This window comes from Streptopelia decaocto (assembly GCF_964273445.1).
Source record: "Streptopelia decaocto genome assembly, chromosome: 1".
NCBI lineage: Eukaryota > Metazoa > Chordata > Aves > Columbiformes > Columbidae > Streptopelia > Streptopelia decaocto.
The window spans coordinates 122,407,215-122,429,198 of record NC_138663.1 but is presented as its reverse complement, the minus strand read 5'-3'; the positions used below and the strand labels follow the sequence as shown (position 1 = coordinate 122,429,198).

At 40.8% G+C, this 21,984-nt stretch overlaps 1 long non-coding RNA gene across 2 annotated transcripts; it reads left to right on the top strand.

Annotated features, from left to right (window-relative positions):
• Positions 1–69: 69 nt before the first annotated feature.
• LOC309449560 lies at positions 70–20,540 on the top strand. 2 transcript variants are annotated; one of them, XR_014185973.1, is made up of 4 exons: positions 70–191; positions 17,886–17,997; positions 18,648–18,836; positions 19,120–20,540. It is a non-coding gene; the product is annotated as an uncharacterized lncRNA (long non-coding RNA). The 2 variants fall into 2 exon arrangements; XR_014185974.1 differs by having other exon boundaries at positions 18,648–20,540.
• Positions 20,541–21,984: the final 1,444 nt, after the last annotated feature.

Sequence of the window (21,984 nt, the reverse complement as noted above, 5' to 3'; positions counted from 1 at the left end):
TGGGGGTGGGGGGAAGAGGAGGAGGAAGCGCGCGCGCGGCGCGGGCACCACGTGACCAGGACCGGGTTACTCCCCGGGCCCCGCCATGTCAGTGCCGGCCCCGCCCCGGGGAGGGGAAATGGCGGGGATAAAGCTGCCGCTGCCGCCAATGCTCGCCTGCAGTCGGCCTCGGTGATGCGTCGGGTTTGGCGGTGTGTTCTCTTAGCCGCTGGGTGGGCAGATAGCGAGCGCTAGGAGCTTCCGCAGCTTCGTCCCCTGAGGGGAGGCCGCAGCTGCTTCGGCCATGTTGGGGTGGCTGGGGCCTGGCTCGGTGTGTGAGGCAGGGGGCGCGTCTGGGCCGGGGAGCCGTGGGGACTGGGGCGAATGCCGTGCCCGCTTCTAGCTTCATATTTTAAAAAAATGTTGTAGTTGGTTGGTTGTAGTCATGTTTTGCAGGTAGCAGACAGCACATGCTAAGCCCCACTCTGACAAAAGCAATGCACCAGCACTGGGATGTGTTTGATAGCATGAATCACAGAATGTTAGGGACTGGAAAAGACCTCAAAAGATCATTAGTCTAATCCCTTGCCAGAGCAGGAACACCTAGATGAGGTTACACGGGAATGTGTCCAGGTGGGTTTTGAATGTCTCCAGAGAAGGAGACTCCACAACCCCCTGGGCAGCCTGTTCCAGTGTCTGTCACCCTCACTGTGAAGAAGTTTCCTCTCATATTTAAGTGCAACCTCCTGTATTCCGGATACTATCACGGTGGGAGAAAACAACACTGCTTGCTTAAACATAGAGCAAAACTGAAAGGCTGTTCTCAAACATAACACTAAAGAAGATGGTTGACAAATTACTGCATCCATGCTGACAATGGGGGTTGAAGTTCATGAGAAAACTGCATATATGCTGCAAAGTGTAGTTTTCAAGAACATTATCTGTCTATTGGCATCTGTTTAAGAGCACATTTGTGAAGTGCTCTAGTAAAGTGTTGGTATCAGTGTCACATCATAGTGGTTTCAAGTTTGCAGAGTACTGCCTGATACAGTCTGTTCAAAATGTTACTGTTTAACTTGGTATTTAATTGTTTAGTACATCAACAAGAGAGTAAATCGGAAAGAGGAGACTCAGAATGTTACAGAAATCTCACAGAAAGTGCATTTGGCTTTATTTTGTGTTCTGCTATTAAACTCTGAGTTGTTAATCAGACGCACATTGCTACTGGGAGTCTCTTCTCCCGGTCATCAACATAATGGCTCTGCAGCAATTAGTCCTCTTACAAAGAAAATGTCTTGAAATTCGAAGTTAGTTGACAGAGTAAGAAGAACTTTTGTTCTACTCAGATTATGAGTACATTAAGGAGTTGGTGTACAGTTATATGTCTGGTAGTTGGAGGAGTTTTAAAAATAAATAGGTTCTAGTGACAAATAGAAAGCTCTAACAGATGTCATAAGCATCTGTAGGTTGATCTTTTACTGGAAAATAAATAGCTTTTGTAGTTCTTGTTTAAAGAAAGTTGCCAAGCTAGAAAAGAGCGGGGGGAAAAGATAATATTGCCCGTCTAGTGTGATTGTCCTTGCTTTTTGTAATTTTTGCCAGTTTAAACATGGTAAATTATATGTAGCTTTTACTACTGTTCTTTTTCATGTCACTGTCCAAAAACTCACAAAAGGTAGTTTGTTCTGCCACCTGAAAAATAAGAACAGGAACGTAGAACTGAAGTATGTGGTGAGAGATTGAAAAAAAATGCAAATCATCTCTGTCCAGTTCTTGCATCAGCTAAAAAGCTTTCTGAGAAGTAAGAATGATTTCTTTGAGGGCTCCTGGCTTAGGGACTGAGAATGGACATCCTGCACTGGTAATTAATTTTCAGGTTTCAAACCTAGGTGTTAAATGGTGACAGCTGTTTCTGTAGCGCTGAGGACCTGACATTATGTTCCTTCCAGTGTGTACTTTATAATGTATATGCAGTGCTCTCAAAACACTATTAGTAACTTGTACAGGAAAACTAAACCTTCACAGGACAGGGAAGGCTCCTGGTGGTTCGGGAAATTCACATTAAATGTGGGAGGTTTTTTACCTATTAAAACTTCTCAAGTTTTTTATATTATATACTTGCCTTTCACAGGGTGTCACTACAGGTTCTAGAGGTGACTTCTCTAAAAACTGAGTGTTAAATACGTCTCAGTTTTCCTCATTGCTATTTATGTGTTAGGTATTGTTTTATTATTAATCTTATTTTTTCAAACATCTGCCTTTGTAGCATGTTTGCAATCAGAATTTGTGCATAATTAGATTTTATGTAACCTACAGAGGGGGAAAAATACTGTAGGTGTACCCCAGTATGTTTCAGAATTGTCTAGTTCAGGTGCTGGTAGCCACAGTGCCGTGGTGCTCGATGGGCCAACTGCGTTAGTGCTTGCCATGCAGTGCTGAACTCCGTTGCCCATTCCCTTATCAAGCCAAAATCTGGTGTGCTTGTGTGTCCTAGAACACACTGCTGGTTCTGCCTGCAGCATAAACAAATCCTTAGAGTCTGTAGAATTATCCCGGGCAACTTTGGTTCATTGAGAACTATGTTCCGATTCCTCAGGGGCTGAACGTTAGGATTTCGGGGTTGGATAGGGTGAACTAGGTTAATTACTGCAGTCTTAGACTTAAGTCTGGGTTTTACTAGGCTATGGCTCTGCTGTTCAAAGCAAATCTGCTTCATCAAGATAATATGCTTGGTAATTTTGAAGTAAAATTTGCCGTTGCTTACTTTGTATTATAACTACCTTTAGACAATAATATAATTTCTTAATGAAAAGTATATTATTTTCATTATGCTTTTGTCAATTTTAAATTTGAAGGTACTTGAGCTTGCAGCAAGTTTATTATTTAAAGCTGCTTTTATAGCAACCTTAGCCATTGTACAAATAAATGATGTACGATGCTCAGCATTTTGTTATATATTCGTGCAATATAAAGGATGGTCCTTGCCTCAAAGACCATGTAATCCGGTATGACTCATAGAACATTTAATACCATTCTTATTGTTCATATATATTTAAAAATATTGTTCCATGTTATTCCAAATGTATTGTTTAACAGTTTTGACTTGTGTTGGTGTGTGGGTTTAGTTTCTTCAGCTTGTTTACTTTTGTTTGTAACAGATGGGCAATAAATGGGCTCACCAACGTATGGAAATTACTGTTAAGAACAAATTACAGTTACGTGATGTAATGATTCTTTTTGTCTTTGTACCAGCTGATGAAATACATGTGCAAGTCTTATTCAAGCTTGCTGAAATCTGAATTATTTTTGCATTCAGTATAGTCCCTGTCATTTTGCACATAATGTCACAATCACAAGTTCAAGTGATTTTCAGTTAGCTTAAATGGTTTTACATAATGATATGTCTGTAATTTTTTTTTTCTTGCAGTAACGTTAAGTCTTGATCTTTGGAGATGTTAAGTATCCTAAACCTTGCACAGTGTCCTAAATTATTATTAGCATTGTGCATCATCATTGACAAAGAAGATGATTGACAATGATCATCCATAAAAATGTCATACTCATTGTTCTTTGATTATCTGTGTCTGCTTATCAGTGTTTCTCTGACTCATTTGATAAGGATCAGTTATCACTGGTGCATTATCACTCTCTATTGTTGTAATTTACCTTATGGGACAACTTTGGATTTTGACTAGAATTTCCTGGAATCCTATGTTCTGTAGAAAGACAAAACTCTTTTTCCTGCCGTGTTCAACATATTGCTGTGACTTTATATTCTGTAACTTTATATTATATCCTGTATGTGTTTACCATGATTTATAAGTATTTGCTATGTGATTGATGCTCTGGCTAGATCTACCTCACACCACGGAGTGGGATTTACTGATTGTTGTCTAAATGTTGGCATTGAGTACATGCCATGCTAAAATCGGATGCCTGAAACAGGATGAAGCAGCTTATCGATGCTGATCTGTTGTTTTACTTTTTACTGTTTGTAAACTCGGGTATTACAGACAGGCAGGCTGTCCTGGAACTGTGCTCTGAAAGGCTTTAGGAAACTTCATAGGAGGGGTAGCTTTTTGCCTGCCTGCCTTGTGGAGTGTGCAGAAGCTCTGGACACAGCCAGCTTTCAATTGGATTTTAAGATCTACCATGAGTATGCAGGTATAGTTTAAGGTCCTGGGTTCTAACCTAGAAAACTTTGTAAACTTTTAACAGTTGGTGACCGGAGAGGTTGACTCTCGTCCTTTGCACTGTTGGAGTGATATAAGTGACCCCAGCTAGTAATCAAAACCACAATAGTCCCTTGCTCACTGCCCCCTGCCCCACCAAGTAGGGGAGAGAATCAAAAGGGAAGGGGGAAAGTCGTGGATTGAAATAAAAACAGTTCAATAAAATAACAAAATAATACTGGTATGCTACTACTAATATATATAAAATGAAGATATAAGTGATACTCAGTGCAATTCCTCACAAACTCTGGTGACGCTGAGCAGCCAGCCCCAGGCAGCAGCACCTGGTCCCGAACAGCCAGGCCTGGGGAGAGGGAGAAAGAGGCAGAAAGGCCCAGAGACCTCTGCAAATGGCAGGACGGTAAAGGTCAAACTAAAAGAACTCCTAAATGGAACTCAACCGGAATGGAACAGAACTGGAAGGGGTCTCCTGAGCCCCAAAACCTGACTCTTGTTAAATATGAAGCAATGATGCTAATGGTATAGAGTATTTTTATTGGTCAGCCTGGGTGTCAGTCAAGGTGTACCCCATGTATGCCCCATTTCTTAGCTCTCAGCACACGCAGAGAGAGAGCCCAGAAAGACCTTTGTGTCCCACACGACAGCTAAGGTAACAGTAGGTTCTTACATTCTCTTTGTTCCAACTCATAACCACTAGCAAGTTACTTGGAAGAAAAACATGGTTTCTGTCCTGGAGTGTTGCTTTATTGTTTTCAAACTAAATCCAAACAATGACTGTGCTAGCTACAAAAAAGAAGAGTTTCTAACTGCCTGAAAAAAATTAACTTTTTTTTCAGTCAAACCAGCACAGTGACCAAAGTAAAACAAGGTGATTCTGCAAGCAGCCTTCTGATGTAGACAGTCTTGTATTCTCAGTGAATACCAAAATTTGAGCCTGATGTAAAATACTTTTTTCTGGCCCAGGGGCTACTTTTGAACTACTTATTGAGGCAAGGTAGAAGAGGGAAAATTTATGCTTTTTGTCTCTTGTGAGCATTTAGATTTTCATGCTCTGCCATGATGTTACTGCTGTAGACTTGGCTTTAGTGTTAAAAAAGTACTTTTTTTCCTTCTACTTCTGATGACACCATATCTAAAACTGCTGTTGATGGATAGCTAACCACTGAGGGTGTGAGTTGTCTATATCTGATGCTTAGTATAACCATCTATTTTAACGTTTAGTGGATAGGAGAAGCCTCTGCCTTTAACAAAATATTTTGGATAACCTTATGGAAATGGGACTGCCCACTAATCCCCTGCCTCCAGTGGATCTAGAGTATTACTCCAGTGTTTACAGAGATTCCAAATCATACAGCAAGGTAATATTATAATAAGGAGCTCACTTTGCAACATCTCTGTGCAAATCCTTATTAAGTGAATGGAGGTTTTGCACTTGAAAGCTTATGGGATAGAATATTAACCTGGTAGAAGACAAGGGGCTGTTCAGGTTTTCTGTGCAATCTAGACTAGATTTTGCCAGTAGACATGTGAGAACCGACTTACCTCTTTGCTCCTTCATAGTTATCTCAGCAACCTCTTTGGTTTCATGTGGAGGCTGGCAAGATCATGAGACTAGACAAGGTTTTATTGTAGGTGCAAAACTGAAGATCAAAGTGTGTCAGAAATTACTTCCTCCTCTGGTAACACTGTGGTACTACTGTTCCTGCTGTCCATTGGAGGCACAGAGACTGATTAGGGCTAACAGCCATTAAACAAAGACTAATTAATTATTTTGAAAAAGTCATGTTTCAACTGTGGCTTGAGAGATGATGTGAACATATGGAATTTAGGACACAGGGCAAGGAAACAGATACAGAAATAGGTATATTGTATGTGATGGTTGATAGTCCATTTAGCACAATATGGGGTTTATAAGAACAACTGCAACAAATGTGTTCATATCATCACATTAAAATTAATTAGTGCTTTAGAAAACCTGCACAATAGGAAGGAAGTTTGATTTTTTTAAATTAGCAATCACAAATGGAAGTTTTCTAGTGAATCATTTATTTGAATAAAGCCTGCAATTCTAAGGCAGCCACTATTCTGAGTTCATGTTAATTTCTAGGCATGTATGTAAGCCAAGCGCAATAAAAATTTTAGAAATGTGAAATTGTTCACCACCTTTATAACCTTTGTCTCTTTCCAGTAACTTTGTGGTCCTAATTCTTTATCCTCTTTCTTGTTATGTATTTTAAAACAAAGTATTTAATTTTGGATTCAATTAAATTTGACTTCAAAGGGTTATTCCCAGCCGCTCCTTAAGTGCAGCAGCACTCTCTGTAAGAGGAGAAGCAAAAAACTGTTTGTGTCCAACTGGATAGGAATTGTGTGTATTTTCTTGTTTATTTAGGAGAAGAAAAATCAGATTACACAGTCAACAGAAGCAGAAAATACTGTCTTCGAGGAACCAGCTTTCAGCTTACTGTGTTTCTTGTGAGTGAAACCTGAGAACATTCAGTGATACCTATTTTGCAAAATCATTTCTAAATAGGATCAAACTGAGTTGTCCTTATTTAAGTTTTATGCTTCGCAAGTTCACCAAGATAAATCTTCCACAGGTTTCAGTGAGTTTTGGTGATACCTTATTGAAGGCCTCAGTTCCCTTACTCTGCGCTTAACCTCCTACTGGCATCAGTAGGTAAGAAGCACTGGGGGCTTTGTCCTTTGGATTCTCACAAACCCCATCAAACTCACTTTAGACCGTAAAAGAGTTTGTGTCAAACATGTTGTGCAGAAACAATAATTAGCTCCCTCTTGTTCCTTTTAGTTTATCCCCTCTCCATATTATCTAGGCCAAAAGAGGTTCTGGGTTTTAAAGTGATTTCTATTTGTGTGTAATCTGTTTGCAGTATATTGTATCATTTATGTTTACAGTAACTCATTGTATTGAACCTGTGTTAAAGTGCCTTATTTTATATTGCTTGTGTCAGGCATTCAAAAAACACGTTCAGGCCTTTTTTCTTCTCCCATAAGGAGTGAGACTTAAAAATCACCAAGAACAGTAGATACATATTTTGTAATTAATAATGTAATAATTGGAAGTTGTTTTTTGTTTTTTTTTTTTAATTTCTTCCTCACACTGATGAGAAAGTTTGTTTGTTTGTTAACATCAAGATGTTCAAGTAGTCATGATGTAGTCACTGCTTCTGAAGATGAGATTTCAAGGCAGCTGAGTGTCATGGGGTGCAGTAAAATTCTGTGTACTAACAGTGATGCTTGATTTACAATGGGATGTAACCATAAAGTGTTTAAGAAGGAATGTGTAACTAATTAACTGTTAAGCATTTTTGGTTTTGTAGTATACTGGTAAAAAATTCTACTCAGATTATGCTTGAGGGAGGAGAAAGAAATCCTGTGCAAGAGACAACAATTCTTAGGCCTAAGCTTATAAACTGTGGCAACGGGTATGTCAGTCTTCATGGGAGATGCATGGACAGATTGCTGAGATTCACTTGATTCAGTAGGGTTCTGTGTTGCTGCTGCAGCCCAGCAACACAGTCCAGGGGTGACAAATGTTAGGTTCTCTGAAATTCAATTGAAATGCCCTAAGAGGGATTTGAGCACTTTTCCTTGGCACTATTGAGAAATACCAGTGGCACAGTCCTTGTTTGTGGCATCTATGTGGCTTTTCAGGTTTCAGTGTGTTGATTTTTTGTAACATAGGTTAAGAAGGACTTTCTGGGCCACTGGCTGCAGCTGCTGCCAACTGTGGCAAATGACATTATCAGATGAAGATACACCTAAAAGCAGAGCTTTGTGTCTATCCTTCCCCACTCTACCAACATTAGAAAGATGTTTGCAAATGAGACAGCTCTGAACTTCAGGAAGAAGCTTTCACCTTCCTGATGAAATTTCTTCACATTAAACCTGTAGGCATTTGTTCTTTGTCCATTACTATCTCTAGAGAAAACAGTTTTTCACAGGCTTTACTCCCTAGACTTAAAAAAATATTACTTTGCTGCTTCTCTTACAGTCCTTGTTCTGGCCAGAAGGTGGCACTTATGTACACAATAAGGAGGAGTAAAAGAGGCTCATATAATATTTATCTTTGCTGAAATTGTGTTTGTGGAATGGCAGTAAATATCTTGGGCAGATGATAACTCCCAGGATAAAAGATCACTTTGATCTTGTGGCACATGAGTGGCACAGATTCAAGAACAAAGTTCAGGAACTTATTATTCCACATAGAAACTCTTTATTTCCTTATTCAGTAATCTGATATGCTCCTGAACTCAGAAAGCAACCAGGAAAGAAAAATCCTGTGTGTTGATTTTTTAGGGTTTTTTAAGCAAAATAATCTAAAAGCAGTTTTTAGCCCTTTTTTCCTATTCCAACTGAGATTTTGTGCTACATGTTAAGGCCTGGTCTAAAGATGATATTGCACTGAAATAGCTTTATCAGTTATGTTTTTTGTACTTCTGCTTGGCCTTCTTTCTCAAATTATGGGTTTATATCCTTCATGGAGACTGAGTTGTACTGTTCTCCAGCATAAATGACTTCTAATACCCATTTGTGATAAGCCATCCCAACATGAACCTTTTTATCCCAGTATAACTTTGTCAAGCGTCAGGGATATTGCTCTGAACTAGCCTTTTTTACAACAGTACAGCTCTTCTTTGGAGCCATGTTCAAAGGTATGGGGCACTGAATTTGCACATAGGAGGTGGTGAGAGGAGGATATAAAGTGGCTGCAGTTCATTCAGGCAGCTTCCTGAGACTGTCAGTGTATTTTGTGCCAAATCATGGGGCCCATCTAAATCAGTGCAGAAACTAGAGTGGTTTGAGTGGCCTGTTGTGCATGGGGCAGTGTTGCCTAAAATCCCTGGACTCGTGCCTGTGGCATTCTCACAGGGTTGGGATCCGGCCTCCCTATAGCCTGGCTTTTCAAATAAACTTTTTATCAGGGTCTGATGACATCAGTTCATCACACCAACAGCTGGAGTCACTGACCCTTCATGACCTTCTGTCCCTTTCACCTGCTGTTGCCCACAGCCTTCCTCCCACTACCATTTTGATCACTGATTTATTTTGGGGATTTACTTCTAGATCTTTTGTTTTTCTCTAACAGCAGTCAGCATTGTAGTGGAGAGTGACAGCTTGCATCCAAACTTTCCCAGCTCACAAGTTCTGTTTCAGTCAGAAAACTCAGTGTGAGAACAACTTGAAAACATATCTCATTTGCCATTCTCATCGGATGTTTCTTGGTAGGAAAATCATTATATGTATGTATTTTACATATACACACACACGTATACTGCACCATGACCACTAACAACCAGATTGTTTTCTATGTTGCATGCAGAAGGATTGTTGCAGAGGATAGTTCATCCCCTGGCTCTGGTGATAATTTTTGTGATCCGAGACCACATTAAGCCTTATGAAACCCTAGCCCAATCTTTGAAGATCCATGTCCAAGTGCTAAGCCTATAAGCAATTGAGAGGGCTCCTGGGCCTTATGAAGTCTTAAGACTGCAATTGATAGTCTGAAAAGGGAAAGCAGTTGGAAAATACCTCTGGTGTCAATTGCGTGCCAATGTCAAATACTTGACCACTGGCAGGAGATAAAAGACTGTGAGCTGTGAAAGGAGAAAGGACTGCAAGGAGCACTAGGGGTGCACTGGCTGTGTCCAAACTGGCCTTGGGAAGGTTACAGTTTAAGTGCTGGAGTCCTGGCTTGTCAAGGATTCAGAACAGGGTCTTAGCTGGAATGAGGCACAGTTTCTATCCAGACTGCATGATCTCTTTTTTGTTTGTTTGTTTGTAAACCAGGTCTCAGTAGTTCTTTGAGTGGATGGCTGCAGGTGCTTGGCAGTGAGATTTATGCCTTCTGCTGCTGTTCTGCACCATCTGACTGTGTGGGTCATAGGCTTCAAGCAGCTCTTGGCAGCGTGTGTGTACCTGCTACTAAATGTATGTGTAATACCAGGCCTTCTTTGACGATGAACTGTTAGCTGAACTGTTACATGCTTCATCTGCAAAATACACTGGGGATTTTTGGCAAAGTAGAAACACAGTCATTTCAAACATAAATAATTAGCAAAACAGACCCTGCCAAAATAAATGTTACTCTGCATGTGTGAATCTTCCCCTACTTAAAGAGAGAAAACTAGTTATATGATGGGTGTGTTGATTCATGTGCTACTGTAAAAAACTCAAGTACTATGAAGAGAGGAGTGTTGTAAGAGCCGGAGTTGCACGTAACTGAGATCTGGACCTAATGTACTGTGGGAGTTGGGAGACCTGGCTGCTTCTCGTAGCTGTCCTGCAGCATCCTTGTGTTGCTGCTCAGCCACTTGGCCCTGGCACTCCTTCTGTCAGATGTGGGTGGTGGTTTCTCTCAGGAGAACTCATGGCTCACTTTGGGATCCCAGGTGGATTAGAGCTTATGAGCCAAGTGAAGGTTAGAGAGCCTGTCCATTGCAAAACAAGAGGACGTGAAACATCAATATATATCAGCTTGCATTTGACTCTGCCTAGTATCTCATGAGGTATGTTTGCATTTCATCAGGTAGAGAAAAATGGCTTCTGAACCCATTAACTGAGATTAAGTCTATCAAAATAGCAATATACTGTTGAGGTGAAATTTTCAGCTAATTACATAGCCTCCTACAAAACATATGTAGGTTGTTTTAACTTACAAAAACTCCCATTGTGTTCATGTAAAGTTGGTGCTCACTCATACAGGGTGCTCATCAATCAGGTTTGCAGATGGAAGCCCTGTATTTTTCTGCAGAAAAGCAGTAGACTATTTGATGTCAGCATAAATGCCTTCCAGTGTGTCACATAGCGCACCTAGGTGTCCTATCACCATGGCTGAGGTGAAAATTCATCCTATGTCCTTTGCTGGGACAACAGAATGTTCTAGTTAGAAAGGTGGTTTGTTGGTTGCTGAAGTACCTAAAATAGTTGAAGAGGACTCTTGAAAGCCTACTGTGAAGGTAGGGTGATCCTTGGTTACTTTGTGGAGGTGTAGTCATTATCACTTAAAAGTATTAATCCTGTAGGCAATTGTTAACCTAAAGATATGTAAATCCTTTCCGTTTTAGGCCAGTCTGCTCCTCTGACAAAGAATGACTTGCAAAACACCTGATGAGAAACTACAGAGACTACTGACCTTGCAGCTTTAGATATTTTGGAGCCTCACAATCAGTTGAGTCTTGCTTTAACACGTATCTCAAGATGGTTGGGTAAAGTGTCCTTAGCTGAACATTGCTTATTGTACACTAAAATGATTATGTAACCAGTATGCTCTGTAGGGTGTGAATGTAGGGATGCTTTCCTTTCTAGCATGCTGGCCTTATTGCAGCATCCAGAGTTGTACAACTCTGTAATAAACAATATCTTGTCTCAGTGTGCTAAATTGGGCTCTCGAGCATCATAACACCTGAAGGGTGCTAGAAACTCTGGAGGATGCATATCAGCTGCAGTTGCTCTTCACAAGGATGGCAAACTTTATTTTGAAGGTGACCTCAAAGCTCTCTTCAGAAAGCTGCAGGGACTTACAAATGCATTTCCCAAAGCCATGAAAGCTCTCAGAAGGCTGCATCCCACAGAAGCCACAGGAACTAGATGGCCGCATGATGTGCTGTGTCTGCACCCAGGTCTGTGTATGGAGGAGGCAAGATGGGCATCTGGGGGAGGGACCCTTGTCAGATGTCCCAGTGCCACCCACCTGGTAATATCGCCCACAGCTCCATGTGCAGTGTGGGAGTCAGAGAGTGGCTGCAGAGTCCCTCCATCGCCCTCCTGGATGATGGGTGTAGCCCAGTTTGTCCACAGTTGCAAGTGCATGTGATGTTTAGTCGTAAACCTTCCCACATATCGTGGAAGCAGGGAAGCCGTTTGGGTTTTTCTGGATTTTCATCTTTAAATTCCTGTTAAAAGAGCAGCATTCCTCTATTTTGTCCTGTTTCTCTGCAGACTAATTATGTATTTGTGCTATCTTCAGAGAGCTTGCCATGGCTCTCTATACTGGCAATATTTGGGTTTCTGAGCTCGCTTTGCTGTTGCTATGCAACGAACAACCAACAGCAATTTGCATGACCCTTTCTTCTGATGATATTAATATGCAGGAATTAGTGCCAGCTGTAGCTGGTGATGTGATGGTTTGCAACCAACCTTCTGCTTGCCTACCTCTTGCCTCTGGTGTTGCTTCAACCAAGTTACTGTATGTGGTTTGGTATTGGGAAACATGTAAGAATTGAATATTGACAGAAACTTTTTTGTTTTTTTTTAAATTGCTCCCAAGTAGCAAGTGACAGGATGAGAGGAAATGGCCTCAAGTTGCACCACGGGAGGTTTAGATTGGATATTAGGAAAATATTTGTTCATGGAAAGGGTTGTCAGGCATTGGAACAGGCTGCCCAGGGAAGTGGTGGAGTCACCATCCCTGGAGGTGTTTAAAGATGTGTAGATGAGGTTCTTAGGGACATGGTTTAGTGCCAGTGTTAGGTTAACAGTTGGACTTGATGATCCTGAGTGTCTCTTCCAACCAAAATGATTCTATGAAACAGAGTGTAAGTGTCACGAGGTCATCCTCACTTACTGAAAGCATAAAAACACTCAAGGACAGAAAATAAGAGTGTGGCCAAAGATTTGTGTGATGAGTCTCTGTACGCAACTGACAGTTAGAAGACTCTGTAAAAAAAAAATAATCTTTGGCATGCTGCATTGACAATTGTGAAATCTAGGTAGTTTTGTGGCATGTAAGGAAACCTTCCAGGGAAAGGTTAAGCTCTCCAGCCATTCTTTTGGTAGTATCACAATCCTCAGGATGGATTTTCAGAGGCAGCAGCAGCACATAGGCCATTGATTCCTACTGACTGACAATGAAAATTTAGTATCTGATGGTTGTACCTGCGTTTGAAAAGACCTTTCATAGCAGAGGGATTTTGGTTTTTCTGCTTGTTGTTGTTGTTTTGTTTCATTGTTTGCTTTTTTGTTTTGTTTGTTTTTTCCTCAAACCAGAACAGTATTGTTGAAAGCACTAGTTGGCCTCACGGGCGAGCTGCCTTCCCTCCACAGCACTGCCACGCATCTCCTCCAGCAGAACCTTTTGGCTGGCATTTCCAGGCAGGCTCTGGCTTGTGGCATCTTTTTTTCTTGCCATTCTCGATATCCTTTGTACTTCTAGAGGTGCCATTTGTACTCTGGAGTATGACTAAGGGGTTTCTGTAAGGAGCATTTTTAATGTATTAGCTGAAGTGAATAATTAATTCGAGATCCGTGCATTGTTTTCTGTTGACATACCATGTAAGTGGGTATATAAATAGAAGCATAATATAAAACATTTTATCCTAAAGTTAAACCAGTATAAATCGATAACTCTGTCTTTTAATCTTAGTATTTTTGCGAGGTCTTTACTGATATGTTAACTGCAGCCCTGATGTCTTCATTAGCATGATCCTTGTCCTGCATACATGTATGCCTGTATTCAATTTTACTAATGTTTACATGCCTGAGGATTTATGTGTGATGAGAAACATGCATTGCAAAGGTATTTTCCTATATATTCATTGCTTCAGTCTGTTTTCCTGTAATTAATCTACATCCACAAATATGAGAGATGTTATAAAAATATAAGTAAGTTTATAGTGGATTCTAGGGAAAATATCATGTCATAAGCATACAGATATAGTTGGAAACATATTAGTGTTGAACACAAGTAGTTCTAAATAAGATTTTCTTTAGATCTTTTACTTTAATATAGTGATTGAGACATACTGTAGAAGTAACTATTTCTGACATTTTGGAAAGATTCTTAGAACTGTTCTGTGTTTTTGATATTACACTATTTTAAAATCAACCAACTGGAAATGAGATACATTTGGCATGTATGGTGAAGATGTATGCATTATGTGTTGAATGACCATGAGGTTTGTTAGCATTTTATTTAGAATACTAAGAAAATGAAGCTCATGTAATTATGCTTTTTGCACACATTTTGGGGTTTTTGAGAGACCATGTCATCACAGGATGACATATTTATATTTGTTATTATTGCTTAACTGATTGGGTAAAACCTTAACTATTCAGAGTCAAAACCTTTAACCCCCTCAAGTAGTAATCTTTATATATATAAAAATTGTCCTGTCACGTCAATAGGGTTACTTCTAAAAATAAACTTTGGTAAGAATGGATTCATTTTTAATATCATGCTTTAAATATGTTTATGTATGACTTTGATTGACTTAAAACTGCTTATTCTTCTATTTGTTTCGAGATAATGATCTATTTTTTCCATCTGTCTTATTTCTTATCCTATATTACTGTATTTTAGGGGACAGACTAAAGGAGTACTTATAACTGTAAGTGATTCATAATGCTGCAGTTCACTCAATAACTAGGTATTTCATTATAATCTTCTTGCCACATAATCTTCACTGTCTGTCAGTTAGTTGATTGGTTTTCCATACCCACTTTGATTGTCTGGCACAGTAAAACACTTTGCTATTTATGTCAGGGACTTGCAGGATTACTGGCATCAGAAGCAAGCTGATGATGAGGAGTATCCTGCTCCATCTCTGGTCCTTCAGGGGCCATCAAGCAGCTGCAAGTGCCCTGACTCCTGCAATTGAACGTTTCCTGCAAATCAAGCTTGTTACTGATGGCTCGTGCCAAAGCAGCAATTTTAAACCATGATAGCCTCTTTTCTGAAGGGGGAGGAATTTCGCACAATATAATGCGGGTGTGGGAAAGGCTTGCCTTGGAAAAATAGGATGTGCCTTATGTTGGATGGAGCCATCCTAGTTTTCTCTTTATAAATCGTGTATCACTTTGCTGCCTGCTCAGCTAACGCTTTTCCATGCTTTGAGGGTTTGTATTATGGAGGTCAGTCACTGTGTCTAAGGATTTGTGAATTTTCAGTTACTTGACAGAGAGAGTGAGCAGCCGATTTGCCAGGCCCCTCCTGACTCCATACGAAATATACATAAGAGAAGAAGGGCACAAGGTCATCAGAGATTAGTTCTCTTATTTTCATAAATGTCATAAATATCCCAGACTGAAAAGAAGATGAAGATATGGCGCCATTGTCATTTTTCTAATATTTGTGCAAAATTCCACATGCACTCAGAAGGTCAGTACCTTTGTAATGAGTTAACCAAGAATTTCTGCATTTTGACTACATACCTAGTCAGTAGGTATTTAAATATGGCCCTGGATTCGTTGCATAAACACAACTTTATCCCATTTGCCCTTCACCCTTCCATGTCTTACACCTTCTTCTCATCTTCACTGTAAGTCTGCTTCTCACTCCCTTTGAATTTCCTAATGGCAGTCTTGTGACTAGTCCTTCAGTCATCTTCCATGATAAGTGCAGCTGGGTTTATCAGGAGATAAAACATTTTATTAGGTTAGAATGGATATAGCTGGAAAAAACTCCAGACAAGCTAGTGAAAGCTGATCACACTGTATCAGTTGATTGAATGAAAAATAGTGTCTCTCCTTATAAATTATGCTTTGCTTCACCCTTCCAGTCTCCCTGTTCTAGCAATGTAGCTTCCAGTTCTGATGGTAAAACTTTTTCCTGATTCTCCTTGGAGGATCTGATTCATTACAAAAGAATAATTCTAGTTTATGGTTCATAATGCCAGATGGGCTACTGCGATGCTCTAGCCCGCCTTCCTGTTTGACACACAGCATCAGGCTTCTTCCTGTTTGAAATACAATGTCTTTTAGAAAAACATCTGATTTTAATTTAAAGAATTCCAAAGAAGGAGACTTTGCCATAATGGCTTGCTGGGTTGCTGTGGTGCTTAATTATCCTCACTGTTAAAAATATGTGTCTTATATTATAGCTTGAATTTGTCTAGATTCAGCTCCCAACCACTGGATCTCATTATAGCTTTGTCTGTGAGCCTGTGTGCATACTTAGACAAACAGACTATGAACAATCACCCCACTCCCTTTGCTAGTCTTAAAAGGACCAATTTCTTCCACTGTAAAGTGTATTATTTAGGTCTTCCTTCACTTTCATATCTCTTTTTCTGGGTTTTCTTTGGTTTACCAACTTACTCCTTGAATTGTGGAGAACAGAACCAGATGCAGTTTTCCACATGGGGTTACAGGAGCACAGACTACCTGATAATTTAGCAGTTTTTTTTCTTTACTCCTTGTTATTTTTCCTTTGTGTATGTATTGATGGACCACATTTTAGGTGGACTAAATGTTATTTTTGATAGGCAGAAATACGCACCCAGTGACTCAGTCACGTTATCTCTTTCGGCCATTTAAGTTAAAAACAGGGAGTAGTAGGGTCTGAAAGTGATACCAAAGCTTTTATGAGTAATTCCCCTTCCCTGCCAAATCTTTCAGGATACTTAGCATTCATCAGCTAGGTGGATAAATCTGTGCTGATTCAAGGGAGAAAGTATGTGTTTGACATAGAAACAGGTGCAGAAGAGACTAACCTATTGGGTTTTGTAATAATCAACATGTTATCCTGATATATTCAATCACATCTCTGAGTGATGCTGTAATGATGTAAATACACAAACCCGGAACTGTGTGGGTTGTTGTTTTGTTTGTTTGTCTTTTTTTTTTTTTTTTTTTTGGGGGGGGGAGGATGGTTTTGGTTATTTTTTTATATTTACTTTTGTTTTTTCAGTTTCTCTAGAAAGTCTACTAATAAAAAATCTAAAAGCTTTATTTGGACCTAGCATGAACTGGCTTCCAGTATTCCACTGAAGGACTTACGAGAATGTCTTGACTGGAAGCTCTGTGCAGAAAATTTGTAAATAACACTTTCTACACCCAAAATTGATTTGGTTGTTCTGTACACATTTAAGGCCTAATTTGTAAAACTTCCTCACTAGGACTAGTCTGATTTTGTTAAACAGGAGTGTTCATTTGGGCATGATTTACCTGTGTAAACAAAGGTTTGAGAGATCACATATGCTTAGGGCTACACTAAATGACCTGTACAACACTAAGTTAAAAAAAAACCACAAACAAACCAAAACAAAAACAACAAAAATGAAACAGAAACCAGAAGGGGAAGATGAAAAGAGCTAAAACTTATTTTCAAGGCGGCTTCATGATTTTTGTAGTTGTGAGTAATGACTTTTTGGATGCTCGAATGAGCATTACTGAATGAGGGTCTCCCTATTGCTGGCTCTGCAGGTGAGCTGGCTAAAGAATCAGACAGGAGTGCAAATGCCAGCCTTCACGGTGGTGTTGGGAGGCTGGATTTAGTCTGCAGCTTCAGGATCTTCACGTGGAGACAAGGCTGGAGCCATACAAAACTCTCTCCAAAATTCTTATCTCAGTACACTTGATGTTCGGGGCTTTTGTCTCAGTACACTTGAGATTCAAGAGCTCAGGACCTCAGCAGGGGTGCCCAGGATTATGAAGATGGTTTGGACATCCCTCATCTGGTGGTGGAGCCGGCTGCCTGTTGTCGAGGGGTGTGATAAATGCATCTGGTGGTGGTGCGAGATCCAGGGCACATTAGGTGCTTTATCCAGATGCCATTGTTGCAGCAGGGGAGCGTTGTGCAGTACCGGCTGCTGAGCACCGTGTCTTGCTGAAGCAGCTACAGTGATGGCTGCCAGGCAGGCCACTGCTGAAGCTGTTTCCTGCCGAGGTTGGTAGCCTGCCAAGCTGCTTCAATAGTTTGGGCAACTTTCCTTCTGCTAATGCTGGCCAACCCATATAATCTCTCTCCCTAAGTGCTTGAAGCAAATCCTCCCCTGCCATCACTGGAGCCAGAGCCTGAATGACCAAAGCAGCAGCCCAAGTGGGAGCTGAGGGCAAGAGACGCATCTCAGTACTGCAAGCACCAGTAAGAGAAAGGACAACAAAACTTTGTGGAAAAGATTATTTCACCAACTTTTTCTTTTTTTTTTTTTTTTGGGGGGGGGGAGGTGGGAGTTGGAGATATGGGCAAATAGTTTAAACCATCAGTAATACTGATGAAACTGAAAAATAAGCAAGCAAGCAAAAATAACCTGGAGAAAAACAAAAATAAAGGGGATCAGATGTCTCTTTGAATATGCAGTGAGCATCATTCAGATAGGCTGGTTTTGGCCAAGTTCCCCATGAGGAAGTTGGTGGTGGCTTCTGGAGGAGCTGCTGCTTGCGGCCACGGCGTGGCAGTCTCAGACGCCCGAGCCAGAAGCTGGGATTTGAGGTCGATATGTAGCTGTGCAGAAAGGGAACCGTGCAACGTTGAGAGATTCGGCTGTGGACTAAAACACAAGTGGGATGCCAACGAGCTTTGGAAGGAAGGTTTTGCACAGTGCATCCCCAAGCTTTTGGAAGGAAAACCAAAACAGTATGGTTGACCAAAAGAGATTAAAAAAAATTCATACTGCAGGAAAATTTCAGGTAATTTATTAAATACTTACACAAGAAAATAGTGTATGAGCTGCACTATCAAGAGAGAGGTTTCTTCTGAAATACAGAGTCCTTGCATACCGTGTTTGTTTCCAGGCATTGGCTCCTGCATCGATTCTGATGCTGTGAATCCCAAGACCACCAGTCTGGAGCAGTGAAACAGCGTAGCTTGGACTGAGGCTGCCTGAGGAATTTCCTCTTCTCCTGCTCTAAGCACTATCTTGACAGCTGAGACCAGCCAGAGAGCTTTTGCTGACACACCCTGAATTTGAACATCTGGAGAGTGTAAGCTCTGCTTTCTTTGTGAAACATCCTCAGCTCAGGAATTTACTTCTCCCAGTGGCCTAGCAGAGCCAATGTCCATTGACCTTCAGGGCACCATGTAAGGCCCATCTGTTTTCCCAAATTTTTGCCTGAGGGTCTGTCAGGGAGGCTCATGGTTAACTTGTCCTATGGGAGTCTGTGCGAGATGAACAGTGGGCAGCCTGGTATGTATCTGGGTTTTTAAACAATATACATGCGTCCAGACTTTTACAGGGAAATTAAACAAAATATTTTTACCTTACAGGCGTTTTGCAATAAATAAATTTACTGAAATAAATAAATCCCTCAGATTTTGGTAACTGTGCTATGAAGGTTCCTCATGCTTGAGTGAGAAATTGATCTCTCCCAGGCCATCTGTTCTTGATCCTGCAAAGAAAGTATATCACAACTACCTCCATGACAACAGACTGACATATATGCTCAGGATTAAATCAACACTGCTTCAGAAAATAGGAGAGGCCCATGTGACAGAAAGTCCTCATGAACACTAAAAGAATTTCAAGGTAACAAACGCATTTCTCCCCCCCCCCTTTTTTTTTTTCGAGGTCAGTCCAATTAGTCCTTCTTTTAGGCACACGAAAAAAACCGCAAGCCTGGCATCAAGCTGAAATACCTGTTGATTGAAGTATCAGTGGACTAAACGGAGGGTGGGAAACAAGTACTAATTAACTCATGGTGGCTTTTGCCATAGATGCAAAGTCTAGTGGGAATCAGATGTCAAAAACTTGTTGAAAGCAGCCTAGATCACAAAGGGATCATACTGTGTTCCAAGCGAAAAGCTCTGACTCTGCAGAATCATCTGTTTCCACTTGAAATTGGATGCGATCCTGCAAGTCATCCCTCTATTCTCCTACGCTCAGCGTGGCCGCCTGCTTCCCCTGCAGCAGCATCACATCCTTCTGCATGTTGTTTCTGCTTCCATCCTCTGCACCTGCTTTGGCCTTTTTGGCGTTTGCAGAGCTCTGGAACCAAGGATCAAAAGCCACATCTTTGCCTTTTCACTTGCATGGGCTGTCCTATTAAAACGTGAATCTCATAAATAAAGAAACTGGGAATTGTTCCCACACTTATTTTCATGTTTGCAGAAGGCTGTGCACCCCTTTCTTGTTGTGAGTTAAGAATAGTCCCATATAGATTTTTATGCGAATTGTGAATTGTTAGAGACTTCAGATACCAAGTCCGATTTAGGAAAAATCACAAAAACAAGTTTCGTAATTTAAAATTTAATTCATTTATTATTAAGCTAATGTCACTTAAGAAATGTTGGAGGACTATGCCAGGTCCTGAATGTATGCCAGAATATTCACCTGTAAAAAATTGTGCACTTCATAACTGGGTTTTCCAGCATTGAATTTTTGATGTGGTTTCAATAGTTAGGGAAGTTGCATACAGAGACGTGACTGCAGCAAGTTAACTATGATTTCCAAATGAGATTTGCAATAGTCATGCAGCAAATCTATCCATATACAAAGGAAGACACTTGGAAAATTAATGTTTTTGTTTGCAAAGCACCAAGATTAATTTTCATAGCTTAGTACAAGACTGTATTCATTTTGAGATTTTTAATCTGATTAAATGTTTAAGGGTTCTCAAATTCGAATTAAAAATAAATATACAACAAGACTTGTATTTGTAGCTGTTTCATGATGGAATTTGTGTGCAACAGTCAGAATGATGGCTGGCTGAACTTCTTCATTGTTTTTCCTTGCCACACACTGCATATAGGTGAAGCATTGCTCAAGTTAACAGACTACATTTCTAGTACATTATGAGCCTATGGGAACCTGTTTGTTGACAGCACAGCGTTGTTACTCTGCGGCTATCAAGAACCGAGGAAGCCTGGGCCAGAGCCGAGATGAGTGGAGCTGCTCTACGTAACATCCAGGTAACTCACACTAAAGCCAGCCTGAGTGGAACTGCAAGCGTGTCCGCTCCTGCTGTACACCTCTGTGCAGCAGGTCTTTATGCACCTTATAGGAAGGAGCAGGGGCTGTTGGGTAGGAGTGGAAAGGAACGTAGCTGAATTAGTCCCCACGTGTGGATGAGAGCAGAGGTAGCGAAGACGGGGAGCAGTTTGACGCAGGCGTTGCAGATCCTACTCTGGAGACATTCAAACGGACACCTTCCTGTGTAGCCTCATCTAGGTGTTCCTGCTCCGGCAGGGGGATTGGACTAGATGATCTTTCGAGGTCCCTTCCAATCCCTAACATTCTGTGATTCTGTGATCCGGTCCCTAAGTAGTCATCTTCCTGTAGCCCATGAGTATAGAGTACATACCTGCAACAGTTTTGTGGTAATGTGTACTTTTACCGCTGTTGTCCTGGTTTTGTTAAAAACAAGTTTCTCTTTCAGTGAATTTTGCCTGTCAGCTAAAGCCTTCATATTAACTGCATTTTCCTGGAGAACCAGACACATGTTTTGGTAAACCTAGCAATGGAATGCAAACTTATTGATAAGCATGGATGGACATCTCGCGAGAGGGGCGACGAGAAACAAGTGACTAAGAAACTGACCAACTGTGTCTAACATTCCATTCACGTGAATACTTCATATAAAAGTGGGAGATCACAAGGATCTTGTCCCTTTCCCTTTTTCCCTTCTGCTTATGGCCGACCTTAGGAGAGGATCTGGCTGGTCGTCCCTGAGAACTGAGGCCTAGTGAGAGACTGAATCCAGCTCCGGTTGGCTGCAGAGTCCAATCCAGGACTTCGGGTGCCGGCTCTGCAGTTGCTGAAACTTTCAAGATTGGTTTTGTATATTTTGTATTATTTTCTCTATTCTTATTAGTAGCATTAGTAAAACATCTTTAATTTTTCCAACTCTCTTCTCTCTGTCCTTCTTTCCCTCCCGATCGCCTGTCCTTAGTGGGAAGGGGGGAGAGGGAGGGGCAAAGAGGGGGAAGTGGGGGGAGAGGAGGTTAGCGATACATCTGCCAGGGTTTTATTGTCACCCCGCAATCTTAACCCTCGACAGCTGTACAACTCTGCCTTCCAACAATTCATTCAGACATCAAAAATTACTTCAGGCTTAAGCAAAATAGAGAAATCTTAGTTCAAGAGTGAATCACTGGTTTGTTCACATTTTAGCATGGATGTAAACAAGGTGTTTG